This window comes from Salvelinus alpinus, chromosome 28 (genome assembly GCF_045679555.1).
Source record: "Salvelinus alpinus chromosome 28, SLU_Salpinus.1, whole genome shotgun sequence".
Lineage (NCBI taxonomy): Eukaryota > Metazoa > Chordata > Actinopteri > Salmoniformes > Salmonidae > Salvelinus > Salvelinus alpinus.
Genome location: NC_092113.1, coordinates 7,939,690 through 7,957,886, shown reverse-complemented (window position 1 = coordinate 7,957,886; position 18,197 = coordinate 7,939,690). Strand labels below are relative to the sequence as shown.

The following is an 18,197-nucleotide window of genomic DNA, read 5'->3' as shown; positions in this document are numbered from 1 at the left end:
TTTGTTTTATAGTAAAATTCCCACTTCACTAAGCTGCCCAAGGCCTTCGGGGTACTTGTTTTCAGTGCTCGTGGTGTACCCTGCAGAAAACCATGTCTTCCAAAGAGCTTTGCTAGCTTTCGCTGAGTGGCATGGTGTCTTAAATTGGACACGGTTGCCCCCCTGTGGCTAAATATGGAAGTCAAGTCTGTAACACATCCCTCTCTTCCAAGCCTTGCTTTCCTCCAAAGCAGTGCCCAAACAAACTGACAGGCAACAACTTTGTTTTGAGAAATTCTTCAAGAATTCTAAACCAGATTAAGCATGTTTATAAGGTACCTCTGTATACACCCTGATATGCTTAATCCGTCTTTTGTTCCTTCTAGGTCTGATAAGGTGTTTGTTGAGTGGAAGGAGAAGGGACTGGCCACAATTGAAGACGTATATATAGATAAGCAATTAGCATCATTCATCCAATTAAAGAATAAATTCAAACTCTCTCAATCATATTTTATGTTATTTACCATTCAGACACTATATCAAAGGGACATTTCAAAATGTTGATACCCTCCCTGTACAACATTCGTTTTGGTCCGCTACAGCAACCTCCCAACTCAAAACACCTCATCTCACAGTTTGTCTCCAACTATACTAGTCATCTCAAGGAGACCTGGGGTAAAGAGTTCAGTATTGAGATCTCAGATGATCTATGGGGAGAAGCCCTGTCTAGAATTCACTCCTGTTCAATCAATGAAAATATCAATTAATGTAATCTAGGGGAACAACATCACACTGCTACACATGCATAGACTTCATTACTCCAAAACCAAATTACATAGAATTTACCCCCAGGTCTCCCCACTGTGTGACAAATGTGAAGCTTCAGAGGATTCATTTACTCATCTTTTTTGTCTCTGCCCCCTAAATAGTAATTTTTGGTGGAACATCTTTGATTGGTATTCAAAGGTATATGAGAAGGCCATTGAACCTGACCCAGAACTCGCTCTCTTTTGCTGCTCAGAGTCTGTTCTAAGATCGTCCTGTGAGGAACAACAGGCTCTGATGTTTGGAATGGTGGCTGCAAAAAAAATTATCCTCACAGAATGGAAGTTAGCTATCCCCCTTGCTTCCGTAGATGGCAAGCAGAAAAGATGAACATCGAACATTAAAAATAAATAAAAATCAGGACTAACTCCTCCAGAAGATTTCAAGATTTGGGGTCCGTTTCCTGACTTTCTGGACTGATTGTGATCACTGATTAGGAACACTTATTTTTTGTTGTGACTGTCATAGTGTTCTTCTATTCTTGTCCCATGTCTTGCTTAGGCAATACTTCACTTCATATGTCTGGTAGCTGTTTTTGTTTGTTATTTTTGTTTTGTACTAAATTGTAAAAGAAAATCATTTGAAAAAAAAATGCATTCGGATATATAGCTTTTTTCTGTCTATTTAAGGTCTCACAGTTGACAGTGCATGTCAGAGCAAAACCCAAGCCATGAGGTCGAAGGAATACTTTCTGAAGGCACTGTAGTTATCGTCTCCCTTTACTACTGGTCTGTAGGATGCCTTGCACGGTAGTAAACCCCCACGGAAGTAGCATTGGAGGCGACTTTGTCAAATATATCTATAACTAACCCAAGATAGTTCATCTGTGTCGTTTAGTGGGTGCAAATGAAGCATAGTGGAAAGAACAAGCAAGTAGGTGGATAAAGCCAAGCACAAGCTAGCGAGATCCTATTGGCGTGTTGTAGAACGTTTTAGGGAACGCCTCCTCTGTGTAGTGCGCCTGTGCACAAACCCATTCGGTCTGTATTGATGTTGCATGTAATTGTGTGGAGTAAAGAAGGACATAGCCTACTGTCTGAACTAAATTACCTACCTAACTCACATTCGACTGAAAATGTATCAACTACAGTTATTGCGTGTGTTTTTAAATGAGCGTTTAACCGCGGCTGCTGTGGAGATTTTCGGGGCAGTTGAGAAAACGGTAGTGGAGTACCAGGAGGAGAATGATCGTCTACGGAGATTGCTGTGGACCACGCCAGAGATAAAACAATGTAGAATAGGTTCGTATGCTAATCTACTGATAGATAGTTCTACTCAATCAATTAACTGTTTAAGCTACCAGCGATCACCCTTTCAACCATGTTAAGGAGTTGTTTTTAAACTTTTACCGTACATGTATAAAAACAATGTCTGTGTCGCGAAAACGTTTGTTTACGGATGTAACCGTGGTTTTCTGATTAGAGAACGACCCATGGGAAGAATGTAGAATGCTCGAATTTCTTGTAGAAAACACGGACGAGTGTTTTTTTATTAGTGAATTTACATGTATGAATATAACATTTTTCCATTAGCACAATTAGATTTTTGAAGTCAAATTGTTTTTCTTTATCATTATTATAGTTAAGGAAACCGAGCAGCACATTCTCCCATAAAAAACAAAAGTCATCAAGAATGTTAAAAATTATAAAACTATGAATATCTTTCCATTATTTTTTTTACATGTAGACAATGCCAAAATAAATGCAAAACTGTTTCTGGATGCTCAACACAAAAAGTACAGTTAATATACATTTCAGGTAATGATTTGCAGGGTAATACTTATGGATCATTCTGAAAGAGACCTCTTTGACCTTGTTAACAAGCAGGTATTTGTGTGGTAATAACCAGACTTTTTTTTAACCAAACAGATATTATTGACAAATGTATTCCAGTAAGTTGTGACATAAGAAATGTATGCAATATCCCTTTGAAATAAAGCACAAATAGTTCTGAGGGAGCAAGGAGAAACACATTTTCCCTATTGGAGAGTCAACTGGAATAGCATCAAAGACTATGGCGAACTTTCTAGCTGTAACAGGGATATTGTAACGAGATAAATATTCCTCATAATTGAGTAACAATCCTTCTGCATTAAAAAGTTGACTCATCAGCAGGATATGATTATTGAACCAGTTCTTACAAAATAAAGACCTCTTTTTATACAAAATATCCTTATTGCTCCAAATGAAATACCTATGCTGGGAAAAATTATGTTTATATATTAACGACTATGCTAGGAATACTTGTCTATGAAAAGCAGATCATTTTGTAGGAAACTTATCAATGTTATAGTTACAAAGTAACATAACATTTAAGCCAACAAAATGGGAGAAGATATAATGAGGGATGAAATTCCAAATTGAAGTTGGATTCTTTAAGAAATGTTTAGCCCAATTTATCTTAAAAGTATTATTCAAAGTAGGAAAATCGAAAAAATTGAGACCACCATATTCATGTGTTCATAACGACAGATTTCCAAATATAATGTGTACAGTTTTTCCAGATGAAGTTGAAAAGCATCTGGTCAACCACTTTACCTATTTTGTTGTCAAGATGTAGGGACTGGGCTGCATAAGTAAGTCTGGAGATACCTTCAGCTTTAGAAAGCAATACTCGACCTTTCAAGGATAAATCCCTCTGCAACCAATGGTTCAGCTTCTTTTTGTTTTTTTCAATAATTGGTATGAAATTAAATGAGCATCTTTCCTGTTGATCCTTAGATATGGTAATCCCAAGGTATGTTACTTTTTCCTTTACTGGAATATTGCATATAGAGGGTATCACACAGTCTTTAACAGCAAACAATTCACACAAAGACCAGATGCTTTGGAAAATGTTTATATTTATCACATCGACTGCTCTAGGAATCTGGTCAGCATCTTTCAAAAAGAGGGTGGTGTCATCTGCAAGCTGATTTATGGTAATATCTCTGTCAGCAATAGAGATCCCTTTTATATCGCTGGATTTAACAAAACTTGTAAGAAGTTGGGTTGCAAGCAGGAAGCGGTAAGGTGAAATTGGTCAACCGCTGTTTATGACTTGTTTTCGAGATGATAGTTTCTGTCTACCATATTAATGACCTAAGGCTCGTATTTCTGTGTGTTATTATGTTATAATTAAGTCTATGATTTGATAGAGCAGTCTGACTGAGCGATGGTAGGCACCAGCAGGCTCGTAAGCATTCATTCAAACAGCACTTTCGTGCGTTTTGCCAGCAGCTCTTCGCAACGCTGTTTATGACTTCAAGCCTATCAACTCCCGAGATTAGGCTGGTGTAACCGATGTGAAATGGCTAGCTAGTTAGCGGGGTGCGCGCACTCGCTCTGAGCCTTCTAGTAGTTGTTCCCCTTGCTCTGCATGGGTAACGCTGCTTCGAGGGTGGCTGTTGTCGATGTGTTCCTGGTTCGAGCCCAGGTAGGAGCGAGGAGAGGGACGGAAGCTATACTGTTACACTGGCAATACTAAAGTGCCTATAAGAACATCCAATAGTCAAAGGTATATGAAATACAAATCGTATAGAGAAAAATAGTCCTATAATTACTATAATAACTACAACCTAAAACTTCTTACCTGGGAATATTGAAGACTCATGTTAAAAGGAACCACCAGCTTTCATATGTTCTCATGTTCTGAGCAAGGAACTTAAACGTTAGCTTTCTTACATGGCACATATTGCACTTTTACTTTCTTCTCCAACACTTTGTTTTTGCATTATTTAAACCAAATTGAACATGTTTCATTATATATTTGAGGCTAAATTGATTTTGTTGATGTATTGTAGTAAGTTAAAATAAGTAATCATTCAGTATTGTTGTAATTGTCATTATTACAAATAAATTTAAACAATCGGCCGATTAATCGGTATCTGCTTTTTTTGGTCCTCCAATAATCGGTATCGGTAAAAAATCATAATCAGTCAACCTCTAAAGGGGATGAATGAGAATATGTACATATAAATATATGGATGAGCAATGGTGTGCGGCATATGCAAGATGCAGTAGATGGTGAAGAATACAGTATATACATATGAGATGAGTCATGTAGGATATGTAAACATTATTAAAGTGCCGTTATTTAAAGTGACTAGTGATACCTCTATGTAAACATTATTAAAGTGGCGTTATTTAAAGTGACTAGTGATACCTTTATTGAGTCCGTTTATTTAAGTAGCCAGAGATTTGAGTCTGTATGTTGGCAGCAGCCTCTCTATGTTAGTGATGGCTGTTTAACAGTCTGATGGCCTTGAGATAGAAGCTGTTTTTCAGTGTCTCGGTACCAGCTATGATGCACCTGTACTGACCTCGCCTTCTGAATGATAGCGGGGTGAACAGGCAGTGGCTCGGATGGTTGTTGTCCTTGATGATTTTTTTGGCCTTCTTGTGACATCGGGTGCTGTAGGTGTCCTGGAGGGCAGGTAGTTTGCCCCCGGTGATGCGTTGTGCAGACCGTACTACCCTCTGGAGAGCCTTGAGGTTGAAGTCGGTGCAATTGCCGTACCAGGCGGTAAAAGACTGTTTTAGATGACAAGGCAAATTTCTTCAGCCTCCTGAGGTTGAGAAGGCGCTGTTGCGCCTTCTTCACCACGCTGTCTGTGTGGGTGGACCATTTCAGTTTGTCCGTGATGTGTACGCTGAAGAACTTAAAACTTTCCACCTTTTCCATTACTGTCCCGTCGATGTGGGTAGGGTGTGCTCCCTCTGCTGTTTCCGAAAGTTCACGATTATCTCCTTTGTTTTGTTGACGTTGAGTGAGAGGTTATTTTCCTGACACCACACTCCGAGGGCCCTCATCTCCTCCCTGTAGGCTGTCTCGTCGTTGTTGGTAATCAGGCCTACCACTGTAGTGTCGTTTGCAAACTTGATGATTGAGTTGGAAGCGTGCATGGCCACGCTCTCATGGGTGAACAGGGAGTACAGGAGAGGTCTGAGAACGCACCCTTGTGGGGCCCCAGTGTTGAGGATCAGCGGGGTGGAGATGTTGTTTCCTACCTTCACCACCTGGGGGCAGCCCGTCAGAAAGTCCAGGACCCAGTTGCACAGGGCGGGGTCGAGACCCAGGGTCTCGAGTTTGGAGGGTACTATGGTGTTAAATGCTGAGCTGTAGTCAATGAACAGCATTCATACATAGGTATTCCTCTTGTCCAGATTGGATAGGGCAGTGTGATGGCGATTGCATCATCAGTGGACCTATTGGGGCGGTAAGAAAATTGGAGTGGGTATAGGGTATCAGGTACGGTGGAGGTGATATGGTCCTTGACTAGTCTCTCAAAGCACTTCATGATGATGGAAGTGAGTGCAATGGGGCGATAGTAATTTAGTTCAGTTACCTTAGCTTTCTTGGGAACAGGAACAATGGTGGCCATCTTGAAGCATGTGGGGACAACAGACTGGGATAGGGATTGGTTGAATATGTCCATAAACACACCAGCCAGCTGGTCTGCGCATGCTCTGAGGACGCGGCTAGGGATGCCGTCTGGGCAGGCAGCCTTGCGAGGGTTAACACGTTTAAATGTTTTACTCACATTGGCCATGGAGAAGGAGAACCCACATGCTTTGGTAGAGGTCCGTGTCAGTGGCACTGTATTGTCCTCAAAGAGAGCAAAGAAGTTGTTTAATTTGTCTGGGAGCAAGACGTTGATGTCCGCGACGGGGCTGGTTTTCTTTTTGTAATCCGTGATTGATTGTAGACCCTGCCACATACGTCTCGTGTTTGAGCCGTTGAATTGCGACTCTACTTTGTCTCTATACTGACGCTTTGCTTGTTTCATTGCCTTGCGAAGGAAATAGCTGCTCTGTTTGTATTCAGTCGTATTTCCGGTCACCTTGCCATGATTTAAAGCGGTGGTTCGCACTTTCAGTTTTGCGCGAATGCTGCCATCAATCCACGGTTTCTGGTTAGGGAAGGTTTTAATGGTCACAGAGGGTACGACATCTCCGATGCACTTGCTAATAAAATTTCTTACCGAGTCAGCGTATACATCAAAGTTATTGTCAGAGGCTATCCGGAACATATCCCAGTCCACGTGATCGAAGCAACCATCACTCCTGTGTTCCAATGGCACGTTATGTTAGCTAATCCAAGTTTATAATTTTAAAAGGCTAATTGATCATTAGAAAACCCTTTTAAAATTATGTTAGCACAGCTGAAAACTGTTGTTCTGATTAAAGAAGCAATAAAACTGGCCTTCTTTAGACTAGTTGAATATCTGGAGCATCAGCATTTGTGGGTTCGATTACAGGCTCAAAATGGCTAGAAACAAAGAACTTTCTTCTGAAACTCGTCAGTCTATTCTTGTTCTGAGAAATGAAGGCTATTCCATGTGAGAAATTGCCAAGAAACTGAAGATCTCGTATAACGCTGTGTACTACTCCCTTCACAGAACAGCGCAAACTGGCTCTAACCAGAATAGAAAGAGGAGTGGGAGGCCCCGGTGCACAACTGAGCAAGAGGACAAGTACATTAGAGTGTCTGGTTTGAGAAACAGATGCCTCACAAGTCCTCAACTGGCAGCTTCATTAAATAGTACCCGCAAAACACAGTGAGTTTCCGGGATGCTGGCCTTCTAGGCAGAGTTCATCTGACCAGTGTCTGTGTTCTTTTGCCCATCTTAATCTTTTCTTTTTATTGGCCAGTCTGAGATATGGCTTTTTCTTTGCAACTCTGCCTAGAAGGTTGTGGCTACTGTCTCTGGCTGCGTGTAGATTAATCCACGTAGACTCAGTCCCAAGTCTTGAGGTTCCAAGTTCAAGTCAAGTCTCAAGTATTTTTTTCTCTATCAAATCCAGTCTTGTGTGGGTGTTGTCCAACTTGCAGCAGTACAGATAGAGTCCAGGGAGGCCCCTCTGAACAGGGCCCATGAAGTGACCATACCCCTGGTGGAGTGTGTTACTATGCTGTCTAGAGTTGGTCTACCTTCTGCACTGTATGATTTTGACACTGTAGTGGTAATCAAATGTGCCAGTCCCTGCTTCGAGACAGGGTGCCCTTTGGTGTTCTCCCCATAACACACAACAAAAACTGTTCTGTTTGACGAACAGTTCTTGCTGCAGCAAGATAGGCACTCAATGCCATAACCGGGCAAAGTGTATGCAACTCACAAATCTCCTGTGAGGGCTGGGTAACGTGATGATGAAAGCACCTTTAGTTAAGAATGCTGGAGTTGGCCGAAGCACTGCCTTAGATCCATCTTCTGCTAAATTGAGGCATGATGGATGGGGTAGAAAGCACGCTTAACTTAAGAAATTGCCAATAGAAAGCTCACATAGCTCAAGTGAAGACGGGCTCAAATGGTGGGCACATAAGTGATTGTAGGACAACATATAACTCCTATGAGGGTACTGAAGGAGCTTTGGGGGGCCGTAACCTGCGGGCACCATTCATGAATTGCGATACAAGAGGGTTTGCCTATGGTGATGCACCTGCAATCTGGTTATGACCCATAAAGATGGGTACCATATACACTTTGAATGTAGAAGGGGACTTCCCTGTAGCCACAAGCTCCTGGAGGAAAATCAAAATGTTAGAAATTGGGCAGGTGATTCTGCATGGTCGACACACCACTTCCTGAACACATTCCACATTCCAGGAATACAGGGTTAGCGTAAAGGATGCCTGTCTGCCTGAATTGTATCAATTACCAAGGAGGTCAACCGTGCAGCTACAAGGCGGTCACGTTGAGGGGCCACACCCACACCTTCAGTATGCTGGGTTTGGGGTGCCAAAGCTTGCCTTTCGACTTGTGATAGGAGGTGCGCTCGAAGAGAGAGTTCCTATGGTTGGGAAGTTGTCAGCTGTACAAGGTTAAAAAAACTGTGATAATGCGGCCAATGTGGAGCAACAAGTATAACTGATGCGCTCTCGAAGCTGATCGTCCTCAAAACCCGAGGGACCAAGGTATTTGGTAGAAACGCATACATCAGCCCCCTTGGCCGTCTGTGTGATAGGGAATCAACCCTGAGTGCACCTGCTGGACCCTTTATGGAGAACCACATAGGACAGGGACGGGCAACTTTGATGGGGGTGGGGCCCACAAAAAATCTGAACTCATCATGAGGGGCCGCAGTTGCTCGCGGGTCTGTGTACCCATATGTTGATCCGAGGGCCTTCAAAAGTTGCCCATCCGTGACATAGGACAATGAGTTAAGTCTTGCAATGCGAACAGATTGAAGAGGGCCTCCTCTGGAGAGAAGGTCTGCAGCCTGAATCTCCACCTCCGGCAGGTGTATTTGCTCTGAGTGATGTAAGATGACCATTTTGCCCAAAGCAGTAGCTCCCTTGCCACCTGGTGAAGTGCCATTGACCTCAGTCCGCCCTGGCTGTTGATATGTGTAACCACGGTTGTGCTGTCTGTCCATATCAGTATATGTTGTCCTCTCAGTACTGGGAGGAAGTGCCGGAGTGCAAGGGGAACCGCCTTGAGCTCCAGTACGTTCATGTGAGTTGTCCATGTTGCTGACCCTACACCATGCACCCCTGACTGGTTCAAGACTGCTCCCCATCCCTGTATGGAGGTGTCTGTAGTCAAAGTCACCTGGTTGTGAACTGCGCCTAGGGGAACTCCACTAGGAATTTGAAGCGCCATTGTATTGCTCCCCAGCAACTCGTTGAAATTGTCAGCTTTTTGTTTTTGTCCCCTCCAGGACATAAATTGTGTTTGTTCCACCAGCACTGTATTGGCCACATTGGGAGCAAGCCCATTGGTATAGCATGGACTACAGCAACTAGGAGGCCTAGGAGCCTCTGACTCTAATGCTGTCACCTGTTTTCTCAGTTTGAATGTTGAAAGACAATATTTCAAAGATACCACTATTTCTGGAGAGAGTGTTGCTCACATGATTTGAGTGTACAGTGTCAAGCCCAGGAAGTGGGGACCAGAGAACTCTTTCCCAAGTTCATTGTTCATCCCAACTCTGAGAGGTGATGTGAGACCATGGATGTCAATCAATCAATCAAGTTTATTTTATATAGCCCTTCGTACATCAGCTAATATCTCGAAGTGCTGTACAGAAACCCAGCCTAAAACCCCAAACAGCAAGCAATGCAGGTATAGAAGCACGGTGGCTAGGAAAAACTCCCTAGAAAGGCCAAAACCTAGGAAGAAACCTAGAGAGGAACCAGGCTATGAGGGGTGGCCAGTCCTCTTCTGGCTGTGCCGGGTGGAGATTATAACAGAACATGGCCAAGATGTTCAAAATGTTCATAAATGACAAGCATGGTCAAATAATAATCAGGAATAAATGTCAGTTGGCTTTTCATAGCCGATAATTAAGAGTTGAAAACAGCAGGTCTGGGACAGGTAGGGGTTCCATAACCGCAGGCAGAACAGTTGAAACTGGGACAGCAGCAAGGCCAGGTGGAATGGGGACAGCAAGGAGTCATCATGCCCGGTAGTCCTGACGTATGGTCCTAGGGCTCAGGTCCTCCGAGAGAGAGAAAGAAAGAGAGAAGGAGAGAATTAGAGAGAGCCAAGATGTTCAAAATGTTCATAAATGACAAGCATGGTCAAATAATAATCAGGAATAAATGTCAGTTGGCTTTTCATAGCCGATCATTAAGAGTTGAAAACAGCAGGTCTGGGACAGGTAGGGGTTCCATAACTGCAGGCAGAACAGTTGAAACTGGAACAGCAGCAAGGCCAGGTGGACTGGGGACAGCAAGGAGCCATCATGCCCGGTAGTCCTGACGTATGGTCCTAGGGCTCAGGTCCTCCGAGAGAGCGAAAGAAAGAGAGAAGGAGAGAATTAGAGAGAGCATACTTAAATTCACACAGGACACTGGATAAGACAGGAGAAGTACTCCAGATATAACCAACTGGCCCTAGCCCCCCGACACAAACTACTGCAGCATAAATACTGGAGGCTGAGACAGGAGGGGTCGGGAGACACTGGCCCCATCCGATGATACCCCCGGACAGGGCCAAACAGGAAGGATATAACCCCACCCACTTTGCCAAAGCAGAGCCCCCGCACCACTAGAGGGATATCTTCAACCACCAACTTACAATCCTGAGACAAGGCCGAGTATAGCCCACAAAGATCTCCACCACAGCACAAACCAAGGGGGGGCGCCAACCCAGACAGGAAGATCACGTCAGTAACTCAACCCACTCAAGTGACGCACCCCTCCTAGGGACGGCATGAAAGAGCACCAGTAAGCCAGTGACTCAGCCCCTGTAATAGGGTTGGTCCCGTGTGGCTCAGTTGGTAGAGCATGGCGCTTGCAACGCCAGGGTTGTGGGTTCATTCCCCACGGGGGGACCAGGATGAATATGTATGAACTTTCCAATTTGTAAGTCGCTCTGGATAAGAGCGTCTGCTAAATGACTTAAATGTAAATGTAAATGGTTAGAGGTAGAGAATCCCAGTGGAGGGGAACCGGCCAGGCAGAGACAGCAAGGGCGGTTCGTTGCTCCAGAGCCTTTCCGTTCACCTTCACACTCCTGGGCCAGACTACACTCAATCATAGTGTGTATGCCAAGGATTGATGATCCTGCACATATTAGCCAATCGTATAAGTACTTCAGGACCCTGACTCCTGCTTGCTGAACAGGAGCTAGCACTGAGCTCCACTTTATCCACTTTGAAAGTGCGAGGGGCGAGCGAAAGGCCGAATGGTAGAACGCAAAACTAAAAAACATGTTTTTCGAAGGCAAATCTCAGTTATTTTCTGTGTGCTGGTAGAATTGGGATATGAATGTATGCGTCGTTCCGGTCCACTGTGGTGAACCAATCGCCTGTTTGTACTGACTGAACGGGGGAAATGGCCAAAACCATTCTCATCTGCACCATGAACTGTATCTAAGCGAGAGCATATGCTTGGCATGGCAGGGGTTTTGTCATTTGGCGTGCTCCAAGTGCATTGGAGCTCACGCACAGTCTTTGAACAACAGGAGAACTGAATTCATCAAACTTGGATGTGGATTCCATGGCAGTAGGTGCATGTTCCACATTGAGCTTCCTGCTTGCCCTCTCAAAGATTTCAGACAAGGATATTTTCTGGTCGACCGTCACTGCCAGGCCGGTGGCTGAGACTGGACAATGCTAGGGCTGTGGTACATAGCATCAGAGTGCTCATAGTCTGTGTCATAAGAGTGGGAGGCTCTTGTGGACAGGACATCAGTGTCTTCCGATTCAACAACCACGCTCCGTTCAGAGGTAAGGGTTGGGTTTGGTACCGGCAGGGGAAGCCTGGCCAGAATGTGCTCGAAGGCAGACCCTATGGTTGCCGTACAACTGTCCAGTGACTTAATCTCCTTGCACATCTCTGTGCATTGAGATTTGTGCCTACGCGAGGATCATTGATGGGATTTATTGGGTGGAGACTAAGTGGTTTGGAATGATCATTGATCTGTGTAGCAGACTCATCTGATAAATATCCGTAGGCTCCGCCCCCAAAGCGTGCAAGTCGAGGTTTCAATGCTATTGTTTTTTTGACAGTGAGTGCAAGAGCTGCTACCCTGTGCAGCCGCTTGAGCATGTTCAGCTCCCAAGTAAAACATGCAAAGTGTATGCTCATCTGAGGCTGGCAGTTGGATTTTCACATAAGAGAGGTGTATTCCAAGACAAAGGTAACAAAAAATAGCTTTTTGTTTTGGTGTGTCTCATGTATTCTTTCGATTGCCTCAGTTTCGGCTTCGGATGCTTTGAGAGAAAGTTATACTTACTGTTGGCGCCAACCTGTCATGCTTTGGGGTCGAGACTCCCGCTTAAATATTTATCAAGGTCCGGGCTCAACTCCCGCCTATATGAAGCTGTCTTACTGGCACAGTCAAGCGTGTACTGTCAGTCTTGGCGTTGGTCGACCCGGTAGCCTATAACACTGCTGAGCTCTGTGATCACAGCAAAACTCCAAGCGAGGGAGTGGTAATGGTAGTGTGGCAGTCAAGCGGGGACTTCCTCAGTACGAAATCCCCGTCGACCCACTGTGCTGTCAGAGTCAGCATGCTCATGGGGCTGACATCGCTGGTCCAAATGTCAGTCTTGAAGCTAATAGCAGTAGCAAGTAGCTCAGGGATGTGCGTTTCGAGGTGCTCGACCAGTCGGCAAAAGCCAACATCATCCACGACAGAGAACGGTTGATTGCCAAGGGCCAATGCCACCCTCATCTTTCATGTTGACAAAACGGCCTATGACTCTGTCATACAGTACACGCTTTTATTTTTTGTTGTCCGAGGCTACTTGGCTAAAATACTTGCTCGCTAGCCTAACTTCCTTTCATGGGCAATGTTAGATAGTTAACATTAGCCTTCTACATCTAGCTACATATTGAACTTCCATCCTCTCAGGCCAGGGGCACAATGTATTTTATGGTTGGATCAGAATCGCAGTTAAAATCATTGGCCAGCACGGAGAATTAAGTAAAACCACAAGTCCAAATCCCTATCTCCATCCATGGCTAATTTAGGAAAGGGACAAGTTTAGCTAGTAGCTAGCTAGCCACCAGAGTACAACAACACATTGAGATGCAACAATTCAAGTTGTTTCTCTCGATTATGTATTTCTCTGTGATAGGAGTGAAGCCAAATCCAAACTGGCTTCCCTTGACACTTTTTCTTTTGGTGCGCCAGGACCATTCACAGTTGAGCTCACTCAGTTTAGCTCAATGCTGATGGACTATTATTTTATACTTTGTTTTTAATCAAGGGAGGCCAAATGCTCGCTGGCTTCAAGACACAAGATACTTTATTGCCACGCAACCAAGGTTGGTGATATGTGTTTACGGTACAGCATCTGACGGTACAGCTCTGACGTGACGATTATACATATATACCCCAGCCTCACCTCATACAAACATTCACCCACGTTCATTTAACGTATACAGGGTTTACATTCACAATTAGTACAAAGCAGCTAGAATAGCATCACCACAATTCATACGTGTAATATCAACAACCCATAAAGTCCACTCTCTTCTTACTGTGACTGTCCGTGTTCCCATACCAAACTGTAATGGATGACGTGCGAATGCTCTGTATGATGGTTGTGTAAAACTGAACCAGCAGCTGTTGTTTAACCCTTTCAGTTGTCTTAGAAAGTACAGTCTCTGCTGGGCCTTCTTGATGATGTGGTTGGAGTTGATGTCCCATTTCAGTAAGTCGCTGATGTAAGTGCCGACTAATTTGAAATAATCTGTCAGTGTTATTGGTTGGTCAGTGAATATGACGGGAGCCTTGAGGTTATTTCTTCTCCTGTAGTCTATTGCTATCTCTGTGGTTTTTGAAGCGTTGAGCATGAGGTCCTTGTCCTTACACCACGTCACCGCCCAAGCCACTTCACAGCGATACTGTGTTTCGTTGTTGTCTGTGATGAGGCCAACTATGGTAGTGTCGTCAGCATATTTAAAGACCTTAACTGAGGTCTCCTGAGATGTAAACTGGTTCGGGAAGAGGGAGTAGAGCAGAGGGGACAGCACGCAGCCTTGTGGAGCTCCAGTTCTGAGGGTCAGAGAGCGAGATGTCAGATTGTGTACCTTGACAGTCTGGCTTCCCTTGCGTTCAATGCTACTGGCATCAACAATGTCATACTCTTTATGACCAGACCACATCAGATAGATGGCCTACACATACAGAGACATAGGAGCGCTGTTTCGCTCGCTCGGATGCTTTCTCCAGTGAGCTACATTCAGCCTCTTGCAAATTGAAGAAAAATTGCCCCCACGTGCAAAGCTGTCATCTAGGCAAAGGGTGGCTACTTTGAAGAATCTCCAACATAAAATATATTTTGATTTGTTTAACACTTCTTTGGTGACTACATGATTCCATATGTGTTATTTCATATTTTTGATGTCTTCACTATTATTCTACAATATAGAAAAAAGTACAAAAGAATAAAGAAAAATCCTTGAATGAGTAGGTGTCCAAACTTTTGACTGGTACTGTATATATATTTTTTGACATGGCCTATTGATCCAAGAGACACCAGATTCTTCTTCTTCTGTGCTATTATTTGCTATTTATCTTGAATCGTGTTATTTTTTATATTGTCGTGTCTCAGTAGGTCACCAGGCTATTAATAGGAGCTAAGCGCAATGGTCAGGTCACTCTGGGGAAGACATCAGCTTGACATCGAAATGTCAGTCCCTTGAATTCATCCTGAACAATGGATTGAAGTGGGAAATAAGAAACTCATCTCTGCCTTTTTTGTTTAGTGCTCCAACTCCTTTCTGCCTCGAATTAGTCCTTTTGGACGTTTTACTTGGTAAGCCCTTTTGTTGGATATTTGTCATTGTTGTCGGGCACCAATCCTACTTTCTTTCGTATGCTGTAGCGCGGAGGCCTACCTTAACTCCTGTATAGCTAACCTCTGCTCCTCCTCCCCTTCCCTACAGACTCCCTGCAGCTCTCTCTCGCTGTCTCTGAAGAGGAGGTTCTCCCTGAGCAGCAGCACTGTGAGCAGGAGTGGAGCCCCAGTCTGGGGCAGGAGGACTCCGAGCCCACACAGATTAAAGAGGAACAGGAGGAAGTCAGGACCAGTCAGGAGGAAGAACACTTTCAAGGGCTGGAGGCTGATATCATAGAGTTCCAATTCACTCCTTCCTGTGTGAAAAGTGAATGTGATCAGGAGGACCCACTTTGGTCCGTGACTCTTCCCCAAACCCAGACTGTGGAAAACAGAGAGTGTGACTCTATACCAGTGGATCTCAAACCTTTTGGCACTGTGACCCACCTAAAGAGTCTCGCCATTCCCCGTAACCCTCCAGATAATGATAACAATGCCTCCAGCCACAGCTCAGCCATAAGCAGAGACCCAGTAGGACTTGACAGCAGCCCACCATTGGATCCCCACCCACCACTGGAGAAACTTTCTTCCAAACCCAGCACGACGTCTAGAAAAACTCACCGCTGCTGTGACTGTGGTGAAATGTTTGCTCCAGAAGCTGACCTGCTGAGGCATGTAACTCTAAACAAGAAGAGAACCAGCGAATGCTGCTTCTGCAGAACCTGTACACTGAAGGCCCATGTCCGACTCTGTCACATGGAGAAACCCTGCACCTGCCCTGATTGTGGCAAGTCATTCAAATACAAAGGAGATCTGTCCAGGCACATGAGGATTCACACAGGAGAGAAATATTTTAGCTGCGGTGACTGTGGGAAAAGTTTCAGTCTCAAGGGGAACCTAATGAAGCATAAACTGACTCACACGGGAGCAAAACCATTTAGCTGTGGTGACTGTGGGAAAAGCTTCAATCGAAAGGAGAACCTAACCATGCATATACGTACTCACACAGGAGAGAAGCCATTTAGCTGTGTTGACTGTGGGAAAAGCTTCAGTCTCAAGGGAAACCTAATGAAGCATAAACTGACTCACACAGGAGCAAAACCATTTAGCTGTGGTGACTGTGGGAAAAGCTTCACTGTCAAGGGGAACCTAACCACGCACAAGCTGACTCACACAGGGGAAAAACCATTTAGCTGTGGTGACTGTGGGAGGAGCTTCAATCGCAAGAAAACCCTAATCATGCATATACGTACTCACACAGGGGAGAAATCATTTAGCTTTAGTGACTGGGAAAAGCTTCAGCGTCAAGAGGAACCTAATTGTGCACAAACGGACTCACACAGGGGAGAAATCATTTAGCTGTGGTGACTGTGAGTAAAGCTTCGGTCAGAAAGGGGACCTAGAGGCTCATACTGACTCAAAGAAGTAATAAACACTTTTAATGTGATGACTGCAGGAAAGATTGAGTGTCAAGGGGAATCTAACCACTCATAAACTGACAAAGGAGTGAAACAACATGGCTGCTCAGTCTGTGGTAAAATGTTCACTCATAAGGCTTCTCTGCTGAAGCACGTCCACAAAGAAAGAAAATAGGATGAAAACTGAAAGACAAATGTAATTAGGACATAGAGATCTGTCAGTAGATGGGGAATAAAAAGGCAGGATGTGGACAACACTTTTAGGAAAAGCAAAGCAACTCTGGATCATTAATGCTGTGGGTTTCAGATAAATAGACCTATAATGGATACTTTTGTAATACGTATGTAAATAAAGTTTTGATTTAACTTGAATGATGACTGGAAGTGTGTGGAGACATTTTCCTCCCAGCACCTTCACTAATCTATTTTGGGTGTGTGGTAGATTCTGCCTATTATCTACATGGAATTTTCATCACATGTAAAATATATAGAATAATAAAATAAGATTTTTAAATTTAAAAAAATTGAAGGACTTATCTGTAAAACATGATCCTAAATATAACACATCAATTTAGTGAATACCATTGGTGTTTAATATGAAGCTTTCAGCATTAAATATTTTTTATCTTTTTACTTTTATTTATTTTACTATGTCTTTGTTTTAAATGTTTTAGCGCAGTTGTGAAAAAAGTCAATAGTTGGAAGAGTTGCAGAGGGAATTGAAAATAAGGCCATTGTTAATGAATGCTTTTTGTTGGTATTAATTACGCTATTTTCTCTTGAAACATATGGTCTCTCTACTAGAAACTCATGGACAATATGGATGAAGAAATAAAAAAAGTAATACTTTATATGATTAGAATTTTTAAGTTATTCAAAGTCAACTTTATTCAAGAATAAATTACCATAGATTGCCATAGATTACCTGTTAATTACCAAAAAGTATGGTAACACTGGTAATTTACCGGTAGTTTTACAACACAAGGCCAGACTGCTGTTATTGATACATTAAATAGAGTGGGGCAAAAAAGTATTTAGTCAGCCACCAATTGTGCAAGTTCTCCCACTTAAAAAGATGAGAGAGGCCTGTAATTTTCATCATAGGTACACTTCAACTATGACAGACAAAATGAGGGGGGAAAATCCAGAAAATCACATTGTAGGATTTTTTATGAATTTATTTGCAAATTATGGTGGAAAATAAGTATTTGGTCACCAACAAACAAGCAAGATTTCTGGCTCTCACAGACCTGTAACTTCTTCTTTAAGAGGCTCCTCTGTCCTCCACTCGTTACCTGTATTAATGGCACCTGTTTGAACTTGTTATCAGTATAAAAGACACCTGTCCACAACCTCAAACAGTCACACTCCAAACTCCACTATGGCCAAGACCAAAGAGCTGTCAAAGGACACCAGAAACAAAATTGTAGACCTGCACCAGGCTGGGAAGACTGAATCTGCAATAGGTAAGCAGCTTGGTTTGAAGAAATCAACTGTGGGAGCAATTATTAGGAAATGGAAGACATACAAGACCACTGATAATCTCCCTCGATCTGGAGCTCCACGCAAGATCTCACCCCGTGGGGTCAAAATTATCACAAGAACGGTGAGCAAAAATCCCAGAACCACACGGGGGGACCGAGTGAATGACCTGCAGAGAGCTGGGACCAAAGTAACAAAGCCTACCATCAGTAACACACTACGCCGCCAGGGACTCAAATCCTGCAGTGCCAGACGTGTCCCCCTGCTTAAGCCAGTA

At 43.6% G+C, this 18,197-nt stretch overlaps 1 pseudogene; it reads left to right on the top strand.

Moving 5' to 3' along the window:
- Positions 1-1,545: 1,545 nt before the first annotated feature.
- On the top strand, positions 1,546-16,810 carry LOC139557067 (gastrula zinc finger protein XlCGF57.1-like; annotated as a pseudogene).
- Positions 16,811-18,197: the final 1,387 nt, after the last annotated feature.